At 50.3% G+C, this 24,407-nt stretch overlaps 1 protein-coding gene across 2 annotated transcripts in view; it reads left to right on the top strand.

Moving 5' to 3' along the window:
* Positions 1-24,407, top strand: part of ARK2C (arkadia (RNF111) C-terminal like ring finger ubiquitin ligase 2C) — a 51,768-nt gene that overhangs the window by 579 nt on the left and 26,782 nt on the right. The window lies entirely within an intron of this gene.

Genomic DNA, 24,407 nt, shown 5'->3' with positions numbered 1-24,407 from the left:
GGTGGGGGCGAGCGCCCCCCCAAATTGCGGCCAAACCCACAGTCACGGGGCGGCTGAGCTTGGAGGGGACCACGGTGGGGTCGTGTGGTCCCACCTCCCTGCTGAAAACCTTCCAAAAGCCATTAAAATTTGGGGAGGGGGAGCGCAGCGATTGGCCGCGGTTCCGAAAATCGGAGGAGGGTCGGGGAGCGGGATGTGCGTGCTCAGGCAGCGGCCGAGGTGCCGCTGGCGGGCGGGGGTGGCGGCGGGGGGGGGGGTTTCAGCATCCCCGTCCCCGCGGTGACACCGCTGTCCCCGCGGGCATCGCCCCCGGCCCCGTCCCTCCCTGCAGCCACAAGTGTCCCGTCCCGCCGGCGCACCCCAACCCGCCCAGCGCCGCCACCCCCCCCCCCCCCCCCAAAACAAAACAAAACAAAAAAAAAAAAACCAAAACCCCCCCCCCCCAAAAAAAAAAAACCCCAAAAAAATAAACCGACAACAAACCCGGAAAGAGACGACTGGCAAAATGGTTTTCCATTAAACAGGGATAACATTTTTTTCTGCTGTGCTAAATTACTTCCTGTTCTTATTTTGTGGGTAATTTTTTCTGTACCGAATATCCTTTGGTTGTGTATCTCCACCTTTTTTCTTGTACTAAAACTAAAGCATGGTCTGTATTTTTTTACATTACCTAGTTTCTGATGTAAATCTCTCTGTAGAGACATACCCTGCTGAAATGTAATGTGCTGTAGCCTATACATCTGCTCAGTGTACGCTGCTTTTGTTCTGTTGCCCTTCCATAGCATGGTGGGCCTTGCCTTTTTGTATTGTGTGCATGATGACATTGTTACACACGATTCCACTAATACTAATATACGATCTCTCAATAAAGAAACTAGTTTTCCTATATTAACCTAGTGTGCTTTTTCTATTGCTGTTTTCCCATTTATTGTCGTATCCTGCTGTTTAGATTTTTTCCTTGCTTTCCCCTCATCGTGAGGTTTGAGTGAGTGGATTTTTTTCTCCCTCGTAGAACAGATATGGGGGCTTTTAAATACATTTTTTTGCCCCCCACTTCCTATCCCATATCTACCCTCAGCATTAGTCTGTGTGTACATACTTCCCAGCGCACAGTCCATATTGCTGTTGTGCCGATGCAGAATTCTGGTTTTACTGCAGAACAGCCAAAAAAAAAAAAAAAAAAAAAAAGTGTACAAATCCAATCCCTCATTATTAATCAAAAAAAAAAAAAATTATGAAGGGTCTGCTGCTTATTCATTCTAGTTACAACATTACATGTCCCTTTAGCAGACTGATCCCTCTGTATGGATGGGGGGGGGGATTGTTTATTTTTCTAAACTCCTGATTAACAAGAGGTAAACCAACCTGTATTTAAAAAAAAAAAAAAAATCCCCCTCTAATCTTTAAGCTGTATATTTTAAACATATACATCTCTGCGAGTGCCCTGCCCACCATCTGCCAGGCGAGAAGTTGCCGTGCCTGGGTCCCGCGGCGACTGGCACGCTATAAATATCTCCACTAGACCCCTGCAAGGCAGGGCTCGTAAAAACATCCCAGCTGCTAATGTTGTAACTACATTTTTCCTGCTCAAAGCCTCCAGGCCCACCATCTTCTGAATAAAAACTCGATTTGGTCAAAAAAAAAAAAAAAAAAAAAAAAAAAAAAAAAAGGGGCAAACTCTATGGGGTTGGGAGAAAAAGTCATGGTGAGCCTTAAAATATCGGAAGCATGGAGGGATGGATGAATTGCGGTCAGCGAGCAGTTTTGCTGCGGCTGCAAAGCGGTGATAATAATAGTGGTCACCTCTCCTTGTGCCTGCAGCAGACCTCCTCTCCCAGGTCTGCAGAATGGTCCTGTAAAACCTCCCCCTTTTGGCTTGGGTGCCACGAGGAACCGAGGGAAGTCAGGGCTCCCAAAGCCAGGAGATGGGGCTGGGAGGGGAGGCGGGGGGAGCATCTTGTCTTTAATTACATTTCCACAGAAGCCGGGGGTGGGGGTGGCGGGGGGGGAGACGCAGGACTGGTGATTGGTCTTTAATGAGAGGAAGACAAATTCAGCAGGTCGGTGGTTCCCACCCGCTAAAATTTCACGAGGAGCCGCTGGCAAACAAAACAAAAGCCGGTGGCTCCTGCAGCCCGCCCTGCCTTTACCCCAGCATCCCTCCCAGAGACGCATCATTTCGCAAAGCTGTGCCTTTCCACCTCTCTCCTAGCTCTATCCTGAGTTTGGTTGGTTTTCTCTATGAACATTTATTTATGATTTCCTTCTCCATATTTCCTTTTCCGTGTACCTCGGTGACTGTTTGGCCATCCTGTCCCCCTCTGTATGAGCACCGGTGGGGTGCCCCCCTGCTCCCCCCTGGATGTAGTGTATGCCGTGGCCCTTTGTTCTCGCTCCATCCTCGCCCCGGGCCAGCGCTGAGCTCCTCCGTGCCTGACACGTCCCCATACACATCCCGAGGAGGGAGGCTGTGCTTCTCGCTTGCATGAAGGGAGACATGCATGCCTGTTGGGGCTGATCATTTTCCAATGTGATTTTTTTTATTATTTTATCTCCCCTCTCCCGCCCTCTCCCCCACCCCCCCTTTTTTTTTTTTTTTTTTTTGTTTTGTTGTTTTTTGTTTTGTTTCCTTTTTTTTTTTTTTTTTTTAAATTCAACCCCTCTTCCCCCCCCACCAACCCCACGCCACGTGAGACAATGAGATTCGGGTTATGGCGTGGGGAGGGGAAAAAAAAAAAAAAAACAAAACCAAAAAATCCCCCTTTCTCCTCTCCCCCACCCCGAACCCCAACATGGATAAACCCGTCTCCTCCACGGACACCTGCCAGCAGCTGCCCCTTTGTTGGGAGTGGGGATTCACTGCAGCGAGCGTAATAAACCCCCCCCAGGTCTCACTCTGCAAATGAGCCCTGCTACAGAGCAGGGCTGCGTGGTCAATCCACTCCGAGGATGCCCTGGTAATCTAATAATGCAGAAAACTGCTGGGTTAATGGCAACTTTTAAAGCCATTTATCATCCGCATCATATTTTTGACCTGTCTTGTTAGAAACACATCCTTACAAGAGGAGGCATCCCCCCCTCCTCCACCTCCCAGCCTTATTAGTCAGTAACAACCAGGCTTTCATATCTCATAATCCATCAAACTCATCCACATTTTAATGACTTAATTCCTTTGACACTCTGGAAGAGCCATGTTTGAGTCCTGAAAAAGCCACCTGGTACAAAGAAAATTATTTTTTTGGGGTGTGTTTTTTTTTGCTGTTTTTTTTTTTTTTTCTTTTTTGGTTTTTTTTTTTGGTTTTTTTTTTTTTTTTTTTTTTTTTTTTTGGTTTTGTTTTTGTTTTAGCATCGTGGGCTGAGGAAATCCAGGGTGGGTCACGTGCTGGTGGTGCTGCTGTGGGTGTGGAGGCACATGCAGTGATTTCTGTAGAGCCTAGACGTGTCTCCAGCACCAAGCTGTATCCCTGGGCTCCTTTAAATAAATCCATTCAGTAACAGGGAGAAGGATGATCCCAAACACGGACAAAACGGGCTCTGAGGTTCATTTATGTAAGGGTTGTGTAAAGGTCTCACACCCATCCGTGTGCGTTTAATGATGGCAAAGGGGAGCTGGGCTGACGGGTCTCTCACATGGGGTTTGGCACAGCTTCCATCCTTTTTAAGAGAACGAGAAACAAGTAGTGGTCACGTTTTGCTCATGCTGGGAATTACCAGCAAAGCCTAAAGAGAGCTGATCTGGATTTACCTTGCTGAGCGCGGATCTGGCCCCGTGGAAGTGTGTTATTTAAAAACCGGTGAGTTGGTGCGCGAGGAGGGAGGCAGCAGCAGAAGCTGTGAAGCTCGGGGGTGGTCGAGGGGGTGTGTCTGCCACAAAACCCTGGAGCTGCTCTGGTGGAGGGGCACGGAGTGCTGAGGACACTGTGGGGACACAGCCCAGCGCTGCTCGGGGTGCCCTGGGCAGGGTGTGGGTGTCCTCGCAGAGCCGCCCTGAGTCCTCCTCCGTGACCTTTCTGGAAGGACTTTCCTAGAGTAAGTCTTGAGTTTCATTTTTGTTGCTGCTTCAAACCCTGCTCAAAACCTGGGCAGCTCCTTGTTAGCTGAAAGGGGAGGATGGAGCATGGCTGGGGCAGGTGCTGCCCCAAAAGCTGTAGGAGAAACATCCCCCAGGTACCTCAGGGAGCACGTGGGACAGACAAGACTGGCTCATGCGTCTCCCCTGACCAGAGGGACCATGGTGCCAACTGCTGGGGGCACAGAGGTGGAAGGACAGGGGAATACAGCTCTTTTGGGAGTAACAAGGACATGGCATCCCCTCCCACCCCTTTACATGCTGGTTTAACCCCGAACCATGCACTGGGGCGCCTCACGTCTAAACTGGAAGATTCTTATCTCCAGAGGTGCTCAAAAGGGGACAGGCACTGCAGCATGTCAGCAGAGAAAAAGCCTTTCCCACCCTTAACCTGGGAGTGCTCTTTTTGGGAGGCTTTAAATTAATGAGTGAGAAATCCAAGGGGAGATTTGCAAAAGGTCGTCTCCTACATTTCAGTGTCTTCAATATCTGTAACCCCTAGGAACAGAGTTGGTTTGGCAATTGGAAGAGGTGTGATGGCATTGCCAAATGCTGTGACTCTCGGGCATCTCATGGAATTTGGGTGTTCCTGCAAAACCCTCCAGCTCATGGAGCTGGGTGATAGCACAGGCTATCTCTTAAGGGGTTTCACATAATTTAGAGCTTCAAGGTGCTGCTTTTGGCAAACTTGGTCCTCAAAACTCACAAGTCTGCACTCAGCAGGTGTTTCAGCTGATGGGGGAGGTTGGGAAGCAGAAGGGGAATGTGGGGCTGCAGTGGGGCCAGGGCAGGGATGTGCAGGGGAGGGGCAGTGAGAGTGTGGGGCAACACCCAGTGGGGAAAATGGTAATTTTCTCCCTTTTTTGGTTGATTTTGGGTAGATGGAGTGGGTTGGTCAGCAGTGGGGTTGGCAAAGTGGTTTCCCAAGCAACCCTGCACAGGACCCCATGGGAGATCCACAAGTTAAATCCTTGTGTGGTCTTGTCTTACTGCTAAGCCTTCTAAGTGAAAAAACTCTGTTTTTTGAGAAAGGTTAAATTCTCACAACAACAACAATAACAACAACAACAACAAAAAGGCAATCACTCCTTAGCCTCCTGCAACAGGTCCTGGTGGTGGCAAGGACTGGGTTCCTGTGCTGGAGAGCTCAGCAGCAGCCAGGATGGAGGGAAAGCAAACCCTTGTCTGCTCCATGCCTCCTCTCCACCTTTTCTTAACCCTTTCTGCTCCTCCTCTGCTCAGTTTTGCAGTCTCCCAGGACCTTTTCTCACACATTTTCCTGCCTGATGGTCCTTTGCATTTCCCAGCCCCAGCTGGATTGGGCTGGTTGGCCCATGCTGTCGTGGATCCCTCTTGGTAAGTGTCCTTAACCTCTGTTGTTTTCTCTCCCTCCCTTTCAAGGCTGCAAAATGTGCCTGCAGGAAAGTGGTGTGTGTGTGGCTTGTGGCTCTTTAATGAACATAATCTATTCACTGCCTTGAGGGACTACACCCAGTGGGGTCAGCAGCAAAGAAGTGCTGGGAGCGGCAAAGGTGCAGGTTGTGGGGAGAGAGTGAGGGGCAGCCCTGTGAGCTGGGAGCCTGTGAAGTGAGGGCATGCCTGTAGGGAAATGTTTGGGTGAGGATTTTGGTACTTAGCGGAAGGATCCAGGTGTCTGTGTGTCTCTCACCACATCCCTGTGGTCCCAGCTGCTCCAAGTGGCTGCCCTGCGTGGAGGTGACACCCCAAGGTGTGGGTGACACCTTGAGGTGTGGGTGACCCTCAGCTCAGTCAGAGCCATTGGCTGGTGCTGGTTTTCCTCTTTTTTTTGCTCCCTCTGGAAGGCTCGAGTGGTGCTGTGGAGCTGTGACCGTGCGCCACCCCTCCACGTCTATTCCCAAATGGTCCAAAGAGCAGGTGTGTCCCTAAACACGGAGAGCACCAGGCATGGGCACCTTCTGGGAGTTCTTTGAGCAGGACTGATGTAACTGGACAGCCTACTGAACCATATGTCCAGCTCTGGAGCTAAGAACGGCTGTGGAAACATTCTCTTGTCCTTTTTTCCAGGCTGGAAGGGGTCTCTAAAAGGCATTCAGAAAAACCATCCCAGGGACATCTGTCTTGCTGCAGCTGCTCCCCACCCTGGGTTCCTCCAGTGAAGGAAGGGATTGGGAAACATCCCTGTGGCAAATGTGCCCTCCCCAGCTGTGCTTCCTGTGTGTCTCTGGGATTCCTCATTCTCCTGGTGGCATCTGACTCTTCTTTCAATCTCGCTGCTAGATGGAGTGCTAGATCAGTGCCTACTGATACTTCCCACAGGATCTTGGGATTTTTGGGGGCTTTGGGTGCATGAGGAGTCACCACTCATGACCACTTGCCCAACTAGCTAGCCAGTTTTGATGCTGTCTCTGTGGAAACGGGGCATCTACAGACAAAAGGAAGCTTTCTTCTCTCTTTCTCTCTTTTTTTTTTTTTTTTTTTTTTTTTTTTTTTTTTTTTGTTTTTTTTTTTTTGTTTTTGTTTTGTTTTGTTTTGTTTTATAATATCAGAGGAGGTGCCTGTGTTTGCCTGTGTGCCTTGGGGCGATGCAGGATGTTTGTCTGGTCCATTCAGGGCTGACCATCACCAGCTGGTGGGAGCTGGTACTTAAGTAGTCTCTCCTGAGAGCCCCAAAGCTCAGTGAGGAGCAGCTGGAGTCTGAAAGGAGCTGTGGGTTCAGTGGTGAAGCTGCCTGGATGTGGGGTTTGATTCCCATCTGGCAAGGCCTAAATTTCTTTGTACATGCATAAACTGCTCCCCCCCCCAAAAAAAAAAAAAACACCAACTCCTCAACTTTTAAAGGAGTTGCTTGGCATTTATACTGGGGTGAATAAGATGAGAATCTAGTCTGAGGTGTGTTTTTATCTTAAAAGAGAGAGGGAAAAAAAAAAAAGTTGGCAGCGAACTGGCCGCAGAGCAAAGGTATTTTGTTTGCAGGAGGGTTTGGTGGTGCAGTTGTCTTTGCAAAGACTATTGGGGTGCACTAATCCCTCATTTGGCATTTGCAGTTAAACTTGAGCAGGAGCTTTTTAAATCTCAGTCAGTGTCTGAAGGTAATGGGGGTGGTGATGCTTCAGGAGAAGTGTCCATCAAGCCTGGCAGCTTCCACAACCTCCAGGCGGAAAATACCACTTGTTTGCCTGTCAGGATGGGAGCTGTAAATCTCATGCAGATTACCACGCTTCTTGTTGTGGTTTGCTAAATCCACATTTCTCTCCCTTGTAGCCTGGCCTTTAATATTAATATCTTTAATTTCATTTATAAATTCACTTATCAGCTTTCATTAGTCATCCCATTAATGATCCCAGGCAAGAAATTTGTCATTTGACGTCAGAAGGCAGATTAAGGGACTTCTAAAGCCTTGGGAAACGGCTTCATGCTGCACCAGAATTATAGCAGTTGGCATATGAGGCTAATACTAGGTGTAATTTGCATCTGCTGCTCAGGGGATGAGTGATTATTTTATATATTTAGCAGAAAACAAGAGAATTTCTTAACCGTGAATGGTGCTACGTTTCCTGCAAACTCTGCAGTATTATGAATCACTGGGCTATAAACATCTTGTTTGCTGGTTTCGTGTTTGCAAGGGGGGATCCTGACAGATCTCCTCCTCCTTGGCGGGGTTTTCCTCATTGAAATTAAGAGATTCCCTGCGTGCTAGGAGCTGGAAGGGACAGGGAGTGGGTTAAGTTTTGCTTTGCCAAACTGAGCGGCTTTGGTCTCTGAGCTCCCCTGATGGTAGGTGAGGGTGTTTGGGAGGGTTTGGAGATGGGTGTGTAAGGCATGAAAATGCAGGGAAGGGCAATATTTGCCCAAAACGTCTAGAAAAGATCAGGGTTGGACTGAAAACAGATGAGATGTAACAGCTCCAGGCACTGGTCCATTCAGGTCCATCAGGATGAGGCTTTACAGATGCTACAGAGCAAGCAGCGTGTAGGGAGAGACCTTATCTCAACCAGCTGTTATTTGTGATATCCCACAAATCTCCTGGGGCCGAGATAAGGAATGAGGAGGCTTCCTGCACAGAGATAGCGTGACATTAGTGGCTTGGGGTTGTTACAAAGTTGTTTCTTTTCTTTATGACGAATGCCTGGTTGCGTGCAACCCCATGAAAAGGCCGCCTTCCCTGCTGGCCACCTGCAGAGCCCGTTGGCAGCCCCAAACTCTCTCCTGCTCCTCTGTGCAAGGCTTCTTTCGAGATCAAAGGGCTGCAGGCAGATCTCCACGAGCCTGAACGGAGAAAATGTTATCCACTGTGCACCAGAAACATCTGGGGAGCTGGTTTTGCTCCTTGGTCTGAGTGAGAAACTCCCGTGCAAACTGCAGTGGGATGACCCTACCTGGACAGGAGGTGCCCACCCAGCTGCTCCACCACTCCCCTCCTCTGGAGGGCAGGGGGGAGAAAATGAAACGGACAAGAAGTTGTTGAGATAAAGTCAAGTAAAAGAAAAGGAAAAGAGAAGTGTTACACTCTATTTCCCATCACTAGATTATGTCTGGCTACTGCCTGGGAAGTAGGGATTCAGTGTTTGTAGCAGATGGTCTCGGGGAGCCAGCCAGGGTGTGACACAGCCCCAGGGCAGTGCCCGTCCCTGTGCTGGCACTGCTGAGGCACCTCCAGTGCTGGGGACAGCTCTGGGCCCTCAGGACAAGAGAGACACTGAGGGGCTGGAGCGTGTCCAGGGCAGGGAACGGAGCTGGGAAGGGGCTGGAGCCCCAGGAGAGGCTGAGGGAGCTGGGAAGGGGCTCAGCCTGGAGAAAAGGAGGCTCAGGGGGGACCTTGTGGCTCTGCACAGCTCCTGACAGGAGGGGACAGCCGGGGGGGTCGGGCTCTGCTCCAGGGAACAGGGACAGGAGGAGAGGGAACGGCCTCAGGCTGGGCCAGGAGAGGTTCAGGTTGGATATTAGGGAATTTTCTTAATGGAAAAGGTCATTAAGGTTAGAAACAGGCTGCCCAGGGCAGTGCTGAGTCCCCATCCCCAGAGGGGTTTAAAAGCCATGTGGATGTGGCAGCTGGGGACGTGGGGCAGTGGTGGCCTTGGCATTGCTGGGGATTGTTTGGACATGATCTTAGAGGTATTTTCAGTCTAAATGATTTGCTGATTCCGTACTGTCCCGAGTTTACCAAAGCAGAGGCAAAACCCATCTGTATCCTTAATCTGCTGCTCAGCTCTGCCTGACTACCTCCTGCAGTATATGACCAGTGGTGGCCACACTCTTGCCTCCAAGGTTTTTCCTTCAAACTGTGAGCTGAAAATTAGAGTATGGCATGGATATTAGCCCCCAAGGCAAGGAATGTCCTGTCCCCATAGCACCAGGGGAGTGCATGGGTGAGCAGTGGGTGGTGGGCCAGCAGCTCAGCTGGTGGCAGTTCTATTGAACTGAGTTGCCAGGGACTAGAAAACAAGAATATCTGGTTTTGATGATGATGATTATTTTCCAGCTCACTGGCTGAAAATTTATTTTCCTGGGTTTATATTGTCCTTGAGTTTTTCAACAAAATGAGAGGGTGGGGAGAGGCTTTTAAATGGTTCATTTGAAGGGAGATGAAATAGGCCACAACCCCAGAAGTGAAATGACAAAAAAAATGAAAGAGCATCGACTGGATGGAGGGAATAAAACCAATTAATCATGATTTTTAAGTTGGGTTTTTCATACACAAATGTTTGACTTTGACATAATTTTTTAAGTATCTTAGAGGTGGGTTAGGTGTTTTGGGGAGCATGTAAAGGCCAGGAATAGACTGCCTTCTTGTACTGTGAAACCATCAAATTTATTTAATCAACAGAAAATGCTTTAATAATGCCTGAGATGAGTCTTGGAAAGGTGTGGGAGGTCACAAAATGAGGAAGGTCATGTCAGCCTCTGCCCCTCCCTCCTCCTCACCTCCATTGGCATCAAGGATGTGTTTCCATGCTTGGGAAGGGCCAGAGGTCATTTCCAAAATGACACTGAGAGTGAAAATCCTGACCAGGATGTGCCACCACTGCTCTGCTCCTCGCTGGCCTCACCCAGCTCAGTCACTGCTGCTCTGCTCTGGGCTGGGGCAGCCTCACCTCGAGTGCTGAGGGCACTTTTGGGTGCCACAGCATAAAAAAAAAAGACATTAAACTATTAGGGAGCATCCAAAGAAAGCCACAAGTATGGTGATGGGCCTCGAGGTGAAGCTGTGTGAGGAGCAGCTGAGGGCACTGGGTCTGCTCAGCTGGAGAAGAGGAGACTGAGGGGAGACCTTATTGTGGTCTTGAGCATCCTTGTGAGGGGAAGCAGAGGGGCAGGTACTGATATTTCTTCTCTGGTGACCACTGACAGGACCCAGGGAATGGCAGGAGCTGTGTCAGGGCAGAGTCCTGGATATCAGGGAAAGGTTCCTCCCCCAGAGGGTGTTTGCCCTGCCCAGACTCCCCAGGGAATGAGCACATTCCCAGGGCTGCCAGAGCTCCAGGAGGGTTTGGTCAATGCTCCCAGGGATGCCCAGGGTGGGATTGCTGGGGTGTCTGTGCAGGGGCATGGACTCCATGATCCCTGTGAGTTCCCATCCCACTCAGGATATTCTGTGATTCTCCTCCAGCCTGCAGATGCAAACAGCACCTTCTCCATGGCCTTGTTTGCTCTGGGCAGGAAAAACTGTCTGGCGCGTGTGATTACAAACTTGCCAGTGGAAATCCTGGGTGTTTTGCCACAGGAGACCACAGAGGCACCTTGGAGGTCAGGATGTGTCATCTTGCCCTGGGTCATCTGCAGGGTGAGTCCTGCACTGCCAGGTCCAGATGGCTGTGGTGCTATCCAGGTGCTCCTTCTGGATGGTGCAGGGGTGTCCTGGGAAAGCAAAATATTGCCAGGAGGTAGTTACAGGATGAGAAAAATAGGATGTGTGTCAGGGGGAAGGAAGGAGGGAAGGCATGTTCCCTTGGACAGAAAGCAGCTCCTCCTGAGAGGGTTTTGGGATGCTGTTAGGGAAGCCAGGTATGTTTGCTTGGTGCTCTCTCTGTTCTTCCTGTAACAAGTGATTTTTAGCCCCTTTAGCAAAATCAAGGACCAAACCTCAATATCTGGGAAGCTCGTGGCAGATTTTGGGGTATGTTGCAGTGGTTCATTGTGGTTTAACCCCATCCAGCTCCTCACAGCCCCTCACTCAACCCCCCACCAGCAGGATCAGGGAGAGAATCAGAATAGTAAAAGTTGGAAAACTTTTGAGCGGATCAAGATAAAGGCAGTTTAATGGGCACAGCAAAAAAATGTGCACATGAGGAAAGCAAAACCAAGGAATTAATCCAGTGTTTCCCACAGTCAGGTGTTCAGCCATCTCCAGAGAGCAGGGCCTCCTCCCACATAACAGTGGCTTGGGAATACAAGCACCAGCACTCCAAACATCCCTCCCTTCCTCCTTCCCCTCACTTTATATCATCTTTGCCACTGTGGCCACACAAAAAGCAGCAAAGGCCTTGGCTCTGTGCAAGCCCTGCTCAGCAATAACAAAAACATCTCTGTGATATCAGCCCTGTGTTCAGCACAAACCCAAAACACAGCCCTGTACCAGCTACTGTGTAGGAAATCAACTCTACCCCAGCCCAAACCATCACACTCAAGCATCATGCAGACCTTGTGGGACCCCTGTCCTTATCCTGGGATTCCTTATCCACAGCCCAGCATCTCTCACTGGACCTTTTCCTATTAGAAACTGAGCCATGGGTGGGGTCTTTTCCCCCTGGGCACTGTCAGACTCAGGCTCACCCTCTGTCTCTCTGGAGAGACTCAACTTCTGCTGCTCTTCAGCAAATGTCTTCCAAGCCTGGTTGTGTGCTGGGTGAATAGTCTGAACATCAAGGAGTCATCTGAGCTAGAAGGGACCCACAAATCAAATGGGATCAACAAATCCACACCCTGGCCCTGCACAGACAACCCAACAATTCCACCCTGTGCATCCCTGGCAGCACTGTCCAAACTCTCCTGGAGCTCTGGCAGCCCTGGGAATGTGCTCATTCCCTAGGGAGCCTGGGCAGTGCCTAGCACCCTCTGGGGGTAGAGTCTTTCCCTGATATCCAAACTAGCCCTCCTCCTAGCCAGCACCACTCTTGGTATCACCTTCACTAGAATTCTCCACCTTTACCTGTCTCATTTCCCACCACGTGTTAGAATACCTGCCGCGCTTTCCCTTGTGGATAGATGCAAGGGTTTTTTTTTTGGAGCTGCTCCTTCCTCACATTGCTCCTCCAAGCACCAACATCTCCCTCGTGGCTGGTGCTGGCTCTGGGACCCAAACCTGCTGGAAAAACTTGAGATGCTTTAGCACTGGCCTGGTGTGTGTTGGTGTAGGGGAGGGTAAGGCACTGCTCTCCATGTGTCCAGAGCTCCCTGGGAGCTCCGTGTGGGCTGAAGGGAGGAGGAGGCTGAAGAACAAGCCCTGTCCTCTGGCTGCTGCCCTGGGGGATGTCCGTGATGGATGGTGTAATAAGTGGTGTTGGGAACATGGAGATGGGCAGATCTCTCTCACAGCTAGCTTTAAAGAGCAGCCACGTTCATTATTTGGCCAGGAAAAAAGGAACATCGTGGTGTGGTGCCAAGTGGGCTCTCAGTACACATCCCTCTTCCAGTTTCACTTCCAGAAAACACTGCTTTTGGTGGGGGTGGTGGTTTTGATGGATGCTGTGCAGAAAGTACCTCTGCTAAAGGGCTGCTGCTCTTTCACAGAACAGGGAGCACTGGTGCCTCTCCTCTCTCCCACCTCCTCTTTTTGCTGCAATGGCACAGCTGGTCACAGCTTTCTGGCCCCATGATGGGAGTGGAGCAGCAGCAAGGGCCCCTTCCCAGTGCCCTGCAATTTAAATGGGAAACAGGGATGGACATCTTCTGCAGAAACCTGGCTGGCTGGCAGCATTCCCTGCAGGGGAGGTGACATCCAGGCCATCCCAAGGGTCAAAGGGCATCAGAGAGGTGCCAGGGCCTGGCAGCAGGGTGGTGCAGGGCAGGAGAGATGCACCAGGGCACCCAACAACAACCCCTGCTTGGAGCTGCCAGCACTGCAGAGGCCCTGGGGAGTCCTCTTTGAATGCAGCCTGTTGGAGGTAAGTTTAATGGAGCAGGTGGGTGTGCAGAGTGGGCACCCTGCCCCCTGAGCCAAAGTGATCCTCTCCAGTCCATGAATAGTCCCAGATCCTGCTTGCTATTGGGGTTTTTCACCCCCAAAAGAGAACAAGCCCTTTTCTAGTGATGCCATGACACGCACTCTTTGCATCACGCCAGGGAGCTGGAGCTTTGAGAAAGCCAACAAATATAATGAGACTTCAAGATTAAAAAGAAAAAAAAGGGAAAGGAAGGAAGGAAGGAAGGAAGGAAGGAAGGAAGGAAGGAAGGAAGGAAGGAAGGAAGGAAGGAAGGAAGGAAGGAAGGAAGGAAGGAAGGAAGGAAGGAAGGAAGGAAGGAAGGAAGGAAGGAAGGAAGGAAGGAAGGAAGGAAGGAAGGAAGGAAGGAAGGAAGGAAGGAAGGAAGGAAGGAAGGAAGGAAGGAAGGAAGGAAGGAAGGAAGGAAGGAAGGAAGGGAGGAAGGGAGGAAGGAAGGGAGGTGAAAGCCCAGAGCACAACAGCATAGTGGAAATTTGAAGTGTTTACCAAGGTTCAGGCACCAAAAAGCCAATAAGAAGTGATTTGTTGCTACCAACACCCGTGGTGAGTGATCTGCTCCCCACATCTGAGTTTGGGGATGGGTGGGTGCAGCCCATCAGCTGTAGGAGTTGCTTTTTCTGTCTATCAGGGCATAGCATCTGCCCGGGGGAGAAAGGTATCTCTCTGCAAAGAGCAGGGCTTAAAATTCCTGGGAAGTTTTCATCTGTGGGAGAGATTTTAGCTGAGCTCTGTTGTGGAAGTGCTGGGTGATAGGGTGAGAGGGAGGGTAACAAACAGAGACTCAGGAAGTTCTTAGGGCAGCAGGTGATGGACCAGAAGGTTAAGGAAAAACAGCAACACAGAGAGAAATCCCACACCGGTCTGGACTGCTTGATAAGGCAGCTTGGTGATGGTCAGGAGAACTGTGGATTTCCACCTCCAGGCTGGGGGTGGAGGAGGTTGTTGGCTGGTTGCTGCAGTATGGAGAGGAAAGGAGATCTTTGTCCAGCCTGCTGAGCTGCTCTGCAGGGCTGGGCACCTTTCTCAATGAGCCACCCCTTGTCCTTGAGAAAATGGGGCATTCAGGGGTCTCAGAGGAAGTTTGCCATCCAGACAGCTTTGTTGTTGCTGTAAAAAGTAGGGGTGATCCCACTGCAAAGTCATAGAATCGTAGAATCCTTAAAGTTGGGAAAAATCCTCCAGGATCATGGGGTCCAACCATGCCCCCAGCACTGCTAAGGCCACCACTGACCCTTGTCCCCAAGTGCCACAGCCACATGGCTTTCAAAGCCCTCCAGGGATGGGGACTCCATCACTGCTTGGGCAGCCCATTCTAAAGGCTGACCTGAAAATTTCTTCTTTCAGTCAAGAAATATTTTCTTAATATCCAATTTAAACCTCCCCTGCCACAACCTGAGGCCGTTTGCTCCCATCCTGAATGTACAAAAAGGTCAGGAACTAGGATTTTGCCCACCAGCTTCCTGGGTGAGGGTATTCAGGGCCTGGGGACAGCCAGACACCTCTTCAAGGCTTGATGTTTGCAGACCTGCCAAATGCTGGGCAGTTTCTGAACCAGCCCGGACCTGCTAACTGGGGGCTCAGATTGATTTGCTTGGTCAAAATGCTTCTTCTGAATGGAGGAGAAGGGTTAGATGCTTTGTAGTCCATCGCTCTCAAAAGCATCAGAAAGATTTTAGAAATTCATTGTGTGGCTCATCTGATGTTCTAGAGGCGCCAGCCTTTAATTAACATCACTGAGAAGTTCAGATCCCAAATTTAATGCCTTTTTGTGTATAACTGGGAGTTCTGAGGTGTCAACAGGTTTTGTGTCTTGAACATATGTTACTTTTTTCCCCTCAGAGCCGGGTTTAATCTGAAACACTGCTTTGTAATTTCTGCTTCTCTCTCCTTTACTTGATATCTGCCAGAGCCCTCATCCAGTGGCTATTACATGGATTAGTGTTATTTGTGCTCTATTATTTCCACCCAGGCAGAAGTCTTCTCCTGGGTTCAGCAGTTAGCACTGGGGAAGAAAAACCTTGTAATCTTTTTCTGCTCTTTCTAAAGGTCCAGTTACATTGTGACCTGACAGTATAAGTGGAAAATCTAGGATTATTTTCATTACGGTTTTTGATCTGTCCCAGCTGTCCTATAAGGAGTTGTGTAGGAAGAACATGTTCAGGAAGAAATTTTTTTTATGCTGAGGCAGGTGGGGAGGTGCTGGCACAGGCTTCCCAGAGGAGCTGTGGCTGCCCCTGGATCCCTGGAAATGCCCAAGGCCAGGTTGGGCAGGGCTTGGAGCAACCTGGGCTTGTGGAAGGTGTCCCTGCCCATGGCAGGGGGTGGAGCTGGATGAGCTTTAAATGTCCCTTCCAAACCAAACCCTTTTGGGATTCTATGACCCAAAGCACCATGGGTGTGGTCCAAGGCCAAATATCTGTTCCCAGCGCCTGGAGCAGAACCCAGCTCTTCCCAAAGTGCTGGATGTGCTCCTGGTTACCCAAACATCCACGTGTGGGCTCAGGTGGGTGTGGGCACAGCATGCTGACCCCCGGCTGTGCAGGTCCCCATCAGAATCTCTGGTCTTTCCTGAGGCTGAGCAAGAGCTGTGGATCTCCCACCTTAATTTCTCCACCAGTGACTGTCTCGCAGGCCCCCGGGTATAAAATTCAGGGAACAGGAAAAATGCGCATGATTCTGCTCCTTCGCATGTAAAATTCATGGGTAAATGTAAACGTGGGTGAGAAAAGCAGATTTCTCTTTCATACCCTCCTTTCTGTGGTCACTCTTGAGGAAATGTGTTACAGGAGATGTCGGAAGGATTGTATTTAGCCATAAAAACTTGATCAGATGTCTCTGCTTTCTTCAGGAAACAGATTTGGAAATGAAACAAAAAGCTGACAAAGCTGAGACTTTTGAATGAAAAATGAAAACCTGAATTCTTCCTTAACGTCAAAGACATTACTAAATATTGTTTTTTAAATAATAGCTTTAACATTATTTGGTTAAAATCCAAGGGGAGGCACTTTCCCAAGGTCACCCACTACAGCAGTGGGAAGAGAGACTCACACCCCTTCTCCTCTAATGAAATCTGCTTAAAAATACTGATCTGGGGGAAAACCCATCTGCTGGCACTACCTGTACAACTTCCTCATCTGGCTGCTCTGATCAGTAGGTTCTCTTTCCCTGACAAACCTCGACAGAGTCCAACAGCAACTTTTTTCCAATGCCACCTGATACAGGGCTGTGGGGATTTGTGGCCACTTCTTCCTAGCAGGGGATTTGTCGAAGTGAATCAGATCTGGAGTCGCTGGGAGGGAATTAGTGTGAAATGCCTTGATGTTGGTTTTACAGTCGCTTTAATAGGCATAACTGCGCTGTTAAACTGATCGGCCTGTGTTTAGCTGTTATTTGTATTTGAGTGGAATACATGTTTTTCTTTAGGAAGGGTGAATTCTGCAGAGTGTAAGAGCTATTGCAAACCTCCCAAATGCCTCAGCAATAACAATGTGACAACTCACAGCCTGAAAAACCCAGACTCCTCGTGCTGTGGTAGTGCCTCAAAGCCCTGTCTCACCCTCTTCCCCATGTCCTTTTCTTCATCCCTAGAGCATTTTCAAAGTATCTCTGAAACAATGGGGTTGCTCACACAACTTCCACTCTCCCAGGTTGCTCCAAGCCCCATCCAACCTGGCCATGGGCACATCTAGGGATGGGGCAGACACAGCTTGTCTGGGCACTTTGTGCCAGGGTCTCAGCACCCTCTGACATGTGGATCTAGAGGAAGTTGCAGCCTGGTATAGACATGAGCTGGCTGCACCCTTGGGTTGGAGTTTGTTGTGCTGAAGGGTGTGGGAAAAAAAAAAACATTTTCTGATAATTTTGTAGGTCTCCTTTGCCCAAGGGTGACAGCAGCCAGCCCATTCAGCTGTACAAGCTGGGAGCTACATGGTGCTGTGCTGCAGAGGGTCAGGAAGGTGTCAGGATGGTGATGGGGAGGACACCTCTGTTGCTCGTGACTCCTCCAATGCCCGTGAGTCCAGCAACAGGGAAGCTCTTGTAGCATCCTTGGATGCTCTGAGTCCTCTTTATGACAGGCAGTGGCTTAAAAAACCTTTAACCTTGCTCATAGAGTAAGTGCAGAATACTTACCTGGGGGAGAGGGCTCGAGGCTGAGGCAGAACAACCCATCTGAAATATATTTCTTGCTCTTGGGAATGTTTTGGTAGGGTTTTTTATGCAATCTCTTCCCCCTTTCCTCTTGGCTCTATCTTTCAAATTGCAGCTCATGAAGATTTGTCACAGGTCAGGAAGACTTAAGCCATGATTTGCAGAAGATGAATGGAATTTTAAAATCAATTTAGTGGTCCCCAGTGTCAGTGGGGTGCCAATCACCACAGGCTGGCACTGCCCAGTTCTTCTGCTGCTATCATTAGGAGGCGAGAGCAGCATTCATTACAGAGAGGCTGAGCCTGGCTGCCTGCTAATGGAATTGAGCTGCCTGACCTTAATGTGTGCCTGATATTTAATTTGAAATTTCTGTGGACACCAGCAGGCTGCAAAAGAAACAATACAGGCCCAGCAATGCAAAACCTTAGCACTGCGAAGGCAGCAAAATAAATTAAATTTGGTAATTAGTAAAAATCCTTGGGGCCTAGGGGTCATATGTGGAAGAGAAAAAAAAGTGCATTTTTCTTTCCACTTTGCAGCTGGACAGGTTCCTGGTAGGTCTTTGTGTGCTGCAGGGAGGAGTGTGGTGCAGTTTGTTTGTCCTGGACCGGTGGGAAATTTTGGGATGCTCTTGGCCCCACTCAGATGGGCCCCTCACAATGAGAAAGGGATTGAGGGGCTGGAGCATGTCCAGGGAAGGGAATGGAGGTGGGGAAGGGGCTGGAGCCCCAGGAGCGGCTGAGGGAGCTGGGAAGGGGCTCAGCCTGGAGAAAAGGAGGCTCAGGGGGACCTTGTGGCTCTGCACAGCTCCTGACAGGAGGGGACAGCCGGGGGGGTCGGGCTCTGCTCCAGGGAACAGGGACAGGAGGAGAGGGAACGGCCTCAGGCTGGGCCAGGGGAGGCTCAGGTTGGACATCAGAGAAAATTCCTCCATGGAAAGGCTTGTCCAGCCCCGGCACAGCTGCCCAGGGCAATAGTGGAGTCCTGTTCCCTGGAGGGATTTAGAAGCCACATGGTTGTGGCATCTGGGGACATGGCACCGTGGTGGCCTTGGCAGTGCTGGGGAACGGTTGGACTCAGTGACCTTAGAGGGCTTTTCCAACGTAAATGATTCTGTGTTTCCAGCCTCATATCCATCACCATCCCCCTCCTGGTCTATTTGCACAGGCTCTGTCACCCCTGGGGATCTCTCCTGATGCATCCATCCCCTCGTGGCACCCTTCCTGGCAGCAGTTTGGCTCCCTGTGGTCCCCATCTGGCCTCGGGGCTGTCACCTGCTGAAAATCCATGCAGATTTGCAGAAAATCCATGCAGGTTGCCTGGAGTGGATGTGGTCACCCCTCGTCCTTGGTGCCGGGTTGCAGGCCTTGCTCCAGGGGGCCTGCAGGCCGCGGGTGCATGGGATAATACACACCTGGAACTGCTTTGGGATGCTTCCTTGGTGAGCTTGTCCGCAGCTGGGAACACCTGGGTGCATCTGGGTACAAGCTAGGCTGGCTGGAGGATGTTTTCTTCTCCTCCTGTGGGATTTTCAAGACGCACAAACCTCTGCCTTTGTCTCCGGGCTTTGGGCTTCACCTGGGACCCGGCAGTGACAAGTGCCTGCCCTGCACGTGCCAAAGATAACAGGTGTGAGTAGCTCTGCAGCGACCACAGCCAGGTTTTGTTGCCTGTTCCCTTCTCCCCATGAGCCTCTCTTCCCTTGCCCCCTTGGAGCAGCAGGACAGGCAGGGTTCTCAGCATCAGGTCCTTGCCAGAACAAAATGAAGCTGGAGAATGAGCCATTCCAGCTGTTTGGCTCCTCAGTCTGGAGCAGATGAAGGTGTCTCTCTGGGGCCAGGAGGAAGGAAGCTCTGGGCTGGCACAGGGCCAGATGAAATATCCCTGGTATTTTATTTGGATGTTAGGGGAAAAAAAATATTCTCTGATAGGGCTGCTCAGGGAAGAGGGGGAGTCACCATCCCTGAAAGTGTCCAAAAAAACGTGTGGCTGTGGCACCTGGAGACATGGTTTAGTGATGGGCTTGGCAGTGCTGGGGGAATGGTTGGACTCAATGATCTTAGAGGTCTTTTCCAACCTAAACAATTCCATGACTCTACAAAAGATCAGATTACTATTTCCTAAATGCCTCTGGAAATCTAGGGCCATGACACTGTAATAGGTCCTTTGGGAAGGAAATGTCTCCATAAGAAGCGGGAGTGAGATACTTGGATAAAAGCTGAGCTATCTTGCAGTCTGTAAATGTGCTGCCCACCTCCGTGGGGCTGGCCCTGTGCCCTCCAGATGCATCTTCCCACTCCTGGTCGTGTGTGTCCATGGTTTGCAGGGCAGAAAATTGCCTGCTGCTGGGAAAAAAGAGCGCATGTAGGGCAAAAATAGGGTATCTTAGGCTGCTGCTGGTAGAAACTCAGCCCTGTTCGTGTTTGGGTCACCTTACTAGCAGTGGTAACACATTTGGGAGCCCTCATGGGAGCCCTGGGGGGGTGATACCTGAAAATCGTGGGATCGTAGAATGGTTTTGGAAGGGAACTTAAAGCTTATCTAGTTCCAGCCCATGCCATGGGCAGGGACACCTTCCACCAAACCAGTTTACTCAAAGCCTCATCCAGTCTGGCCTTGGACATGAGGGGATGAACAGAAAATGCTCTGCAGGGCTGTGGGAGGCTTTGGCTGGTCAAAGGGGGAAAAGTGGCTTTGATCCTCAAAGCATCAGCAAGAAGGAGTGGGAAGGGAACAGCATGACAGCAGCCTGCCCTTGGACAGACATCTTTCCATGGGACACATGCAGAGGGGGGAATCTGGCCCTGGATCCACCACCCACTGGTTCTGCTGGCCAGGACAGCTCTGCCCTCTGCCCCATCCCCATCCTCTCCTCTGTAATACAGGGTGCAGTCACCAGCCTGGTTCTCACTGCTCTTTGCCACCCTCCCTCTGTGCCATTTAAGCAGAGAAGCAGCTAATTTGTGTGTGCTGTGGTTTGCCATGGCACGAAAAGCCTGCTTGAAGGCCCTGCAGAGGAACTGAAATCAAATAAATTTCAGATGGTCTCGCAAATGAAGCTGAAAGGTCACAACAGTATCAAGCTGGAGGTTTTGTGTGGTGCTGCAAGCCTCTGCTAAATATCAACCAAAGATTAGTCCATCCTCTCCAAAAGGCCAAGAGCTACACAGGCTCTGAGTTCCTCCTGCCACACGTCCAGGCTCACAGCATCTAAAAATGGCACACGCCCCTGTGAAAGAGACACAACTTCAGGGACAGAAAATTCAAGGGAGAGCGTCAGGCTGGTGAGGTGTGTGAAACTGAGTTTGGAAAATCCTTAGAGTTTTTTGTTTTTTTTTTTTTTTTTTTTTTTCCCTTGAAGTCAAAAGGGACTTGTAGATCATGTGGCTAGCACTAATTAATCTGGCCTTGTGCCGAGCATTGTCGTGGCAGTTTAATCAGCGGCTGTGAAACGAGCGTTGTCTGTCTGCCAGGCTCCAGCCCCAGCTCCTGGGGACAGCAAGGGACATCTCTCTGCTAGGTACATCAACGCGTCCTGCATTCGTTTGAAAATCTTTTGAAGGTCTTTTAGAGGCTTCATCTGACATCAAAGTTGTCAGTACACGAGTTGTGCTGGCCAGGAATTTCATCTGGGGAAAGCAGTGTCAAAGCATCATTTTAACCGGGCGTCAGGCGCTCGTGGAAAGAGCTCAGCAGGGCTTCAGGCTTCTCCCCAAGGCCACCAACCTTCTCCAAATAGCATTGTTCTAATTAAATGGCAAATCCCTTGGCTCTGTCGTGGATGGATGGTCTCACTTCATTCATTCCCCCACCATGCAGTTTCTGGTGCCTTATACTTGCGGTCTCCCACAAAACTCCAGAGAGCCAAGACCAGGAGTTTGAGGAGCAGCTGAACCTCACACCTATTAAACCCACTAAAAGCCCATAAGAGAAACCCTGCTAACATGAAATAACCCTCTGGCATGAGAGGAATATCCTCTGATACGTGGGAGGTAGTGATTAGTCCTGAAAACTTGTGGATGGATGCATCAGTTGAGTTAAAAAGTGCCTGGTGCCCAGGGTACAGAAATGCCACAGCATCCTGCTTCCTCCCCACAGTGTGACAGCTCATGGGCTCCAGTCATTGCCACTCTTTGTATTTATGGGGCACTTAACCAGCCCCTTAAACAACAATTTGCAGGTTATTCTTCACCCTTTAACGAAAAACCGCTTATTTTGTTGTCTCTGTTAACAGCACTGCCTGCAGCCCTGAGAATCAAATTCTTTCTAAATGTCAATTTCATTTCTCAACAGCAAGGCTGGCTTTGGAAAACAAGATAATGGTGGCAACCTGGTGCTGTTAATGGAGTATAGCAAGGGGGTTTGCTGGTCCAGCAGGGCAGAGGGCTGTGTAGCCCCCCTGTACCTGCTGTGCTTTCTGGTTGTGCTGAATGGCAGCGTGTAGGTTTCCAAGGTAATAAAAACAACATCCACGTGAGAGAGGAAAAATGTTTCTGTCTGAGCAGGCTCAGCTAAACCACTGTCAGGAATGCTAAAAATCATAGTGGGAGGTCAGCTCAGGTCCTGGAAGGGCGTGCAGTGGGAGGATGAAATTCTTTGGAAGGACATGGTAAAAGGAGATACACTCATCTGCCATTACATTTGCAACCCTGCCTCAAGGTGAGTTGAGATGACCTGGTTTGGCTGGTCTTCTGGGGAGAAGAATGCTTTTCTTCTAGCAGCTTCCCCTGCTCCCCAGTGCTCCCCATCCCACGAGGTGCCCAGCCGTGGGGTTGGTGCAGTGTGAGGATGTTGGACCCAGACCAGTTTCCCACCCCTGTGATGCTCAGTTTAGCTCTGTCTGATCTGATTTTATGGAGAGCAGACTGCTGGAAGTCATGTTTAGCTCAAAGGAGGGAGCAGACTTAGCTGACAGGGCTCCTTTCCTCCTCACCTGCTCATTCCTCATGAAACCAGGTTTGCGTGTGGGCCTCCCTTGTCATCCAGCTTCAAATTCATTCCGGATTTGTTGGTAGTTCCTGTGTCTTTAATGTGTGCATGAGTAGGTCTTTTGGCTCTGCAACAGCTTTTCTGTTTGAGGTGGCTGGGTTTGCTTCCTCAGACTAGTCCAATTACTCGATTGACTTTAATTTTAAAATAAAAAACAAAAGGCATTCATTGATGGCAAGCACAGGGAGCGCAGGCCCACCGCTGTGTCTTTCCTGCAGAGAGACTGAAGCAGCTTGCATGGATTTGCACAGACATTCCTGGCATGAGCCTGATGTTAAGCAAATGCTTCCCAGCCGTGGAGCATGCCTGGTGTTTCCTCCAAAGACCCAGCTGTGGGATCTGGGTTATGTCTGATGTGAATGAGGGGGGGGGAGGCCTCGCTGTGGCTGGAGGTAGCTTTGGATCATGGAATCACAGAATGGTTTGGGTTGGAAGGGACCTTAAAGCTCATCCAGTGCCACCCCCTGCTATGGGTAGAGACACCTTCCACTATCCCAGCGTGCTCCAAGCCCTGTCCAGCCTGGCCTTGGACACTCCCAGGGATCCAGGGGCAGCCACAGCTTCTCTGGGCAACCTGTGCCAGGGCCTGCCCACCCTCCCAGGCAGCAATTCCTTCCTAATATCTATCCTACATCTACCTTCTTTCAGCTTAAACCATTCTCCCTTGTCCTGTCCCTCCATCCCTTGTCCAAAGTCCCTCTCCAGCACTCCCGGAGCCCCTTTAGGCTCTGGAAAAAAGCACTCTAAGGTACTCTAGGCTGCTGTAAGGATGCAGGGCTGCATTTTGTCCACCGAAAACTTCCCCCAGAAAGTGCAGCAGGCCGATGCTTCTTCCTTGGGCGTGGTTGCTGTGTCCTGGCAGAGTCGTTTCACACGAGTGACCTCTTCTCCTACGTGCTCTGTGACGTGGCTCATGGCTGGTATTCCCGAGGACAGATGGCCCAAAACGTACCTGTGTATTTGGGGGTTTTTCTTTCGACCCACCATCCAGTGAGTCAGCTTGATCCTCTGTGAATCCATACCATATGTGAGCCATCCTGCTCCTCCTGGAGACCACGTGTACGCAGGGCTGACGGCAGGCTGGGTCCTGCTGGGACAAGGGGTGGGCTCTGCAGCACGAGCTGCCTGCCTCGCCTCCAGCCACAGAATTCCCCGCGCCTCTCTTGGAGGCAAGACTTCACTGGACCTGCTGGGATCTGGGGAGGCTGAGCCACGGGATCGGTGCACGGGGAGGCTCTGTCCATGCTGTTGGGTTGCAAGCTCTGTCCATGATGTTGGGTTGCATCTCCATTGAGATGGAGAATTTGGTGGGAGTCTTTCCGATTGTGCGGTGTTGCCTTCAGCCCTCCTCCCCAGGAAAGGAGGATGTGGGTCTGAGGGGATAATGGGATCTGCATGCATAGGAAGGGGTTGTCCAGCATGGAGAAGAAAAGGCTCTGGGGACACCTCATTGCAGCCTCTCAGTACCCAAAAGGGTGCTGATATTAAAGAGGGAGGACTTTTTACACGGGCAGATAGCGACAGGGCAAGGGGAAAGGTTGTAAACTAAAAGAAGAGAGATTTACATTGAATATTAGGAAGAAATTCTTCCCTGTGAGGGTGAGGAGGTCCTGGCAAAAGTTTCCCAGAGCAGCTGTGGCTGTCCCTGGATCCCCGGCAGTGTCCAAGGCCAGGCTGGACAAAGCTTGGAGCAATCTGGGCTAGTGGAAGGTGTCCATGGCAGTGGGGTTGGAACAAGATGTCACTTTAAATGTCCCTTCCAACCTAAACCATTCTGGGATTTCTATGAAATCTGCAGAATCCTCCTTGGACTATGTTGCATGTCTCTGACCCACTATCAGCCCAGCTCCCCATACCAGTACAACGTTCCCATTCCCTGAATCCCCCCTCTGCCTTCTGTGAAAAAAATCCCAGCCCCACAGATAACAAATCACTCAGCAGTGGCAGCATCTGGACAGTAGCCCAGTGTCCCACTGGGGAACCTCCTCTGACTGGAGCTGACCATATGAGCAAAATCACTATTTCCCTCTGCTCCAGCTGAGGCGGACTTTTGAAGGGCA

The sequence above is a fragment of the Vidua macroura genome, chromosome Z (genome assembly GCF_024509145.1).
Source record: "Vidua macroura isolate BioBank_ID:100142 chromosome Z, ASM2450914v1, whole genome shotgun sequence".
In the NCBI taxonomy this organism is placed as follows: domain Eukaryota; kingdom Metazoa; phylum Chordata; class Aves; order Passeriformes; family Viduidae; genus Vidua; species Vidua macroura.
This window is presented reverse-complemented; position numbering and strand designations above follow the sequence as displayed.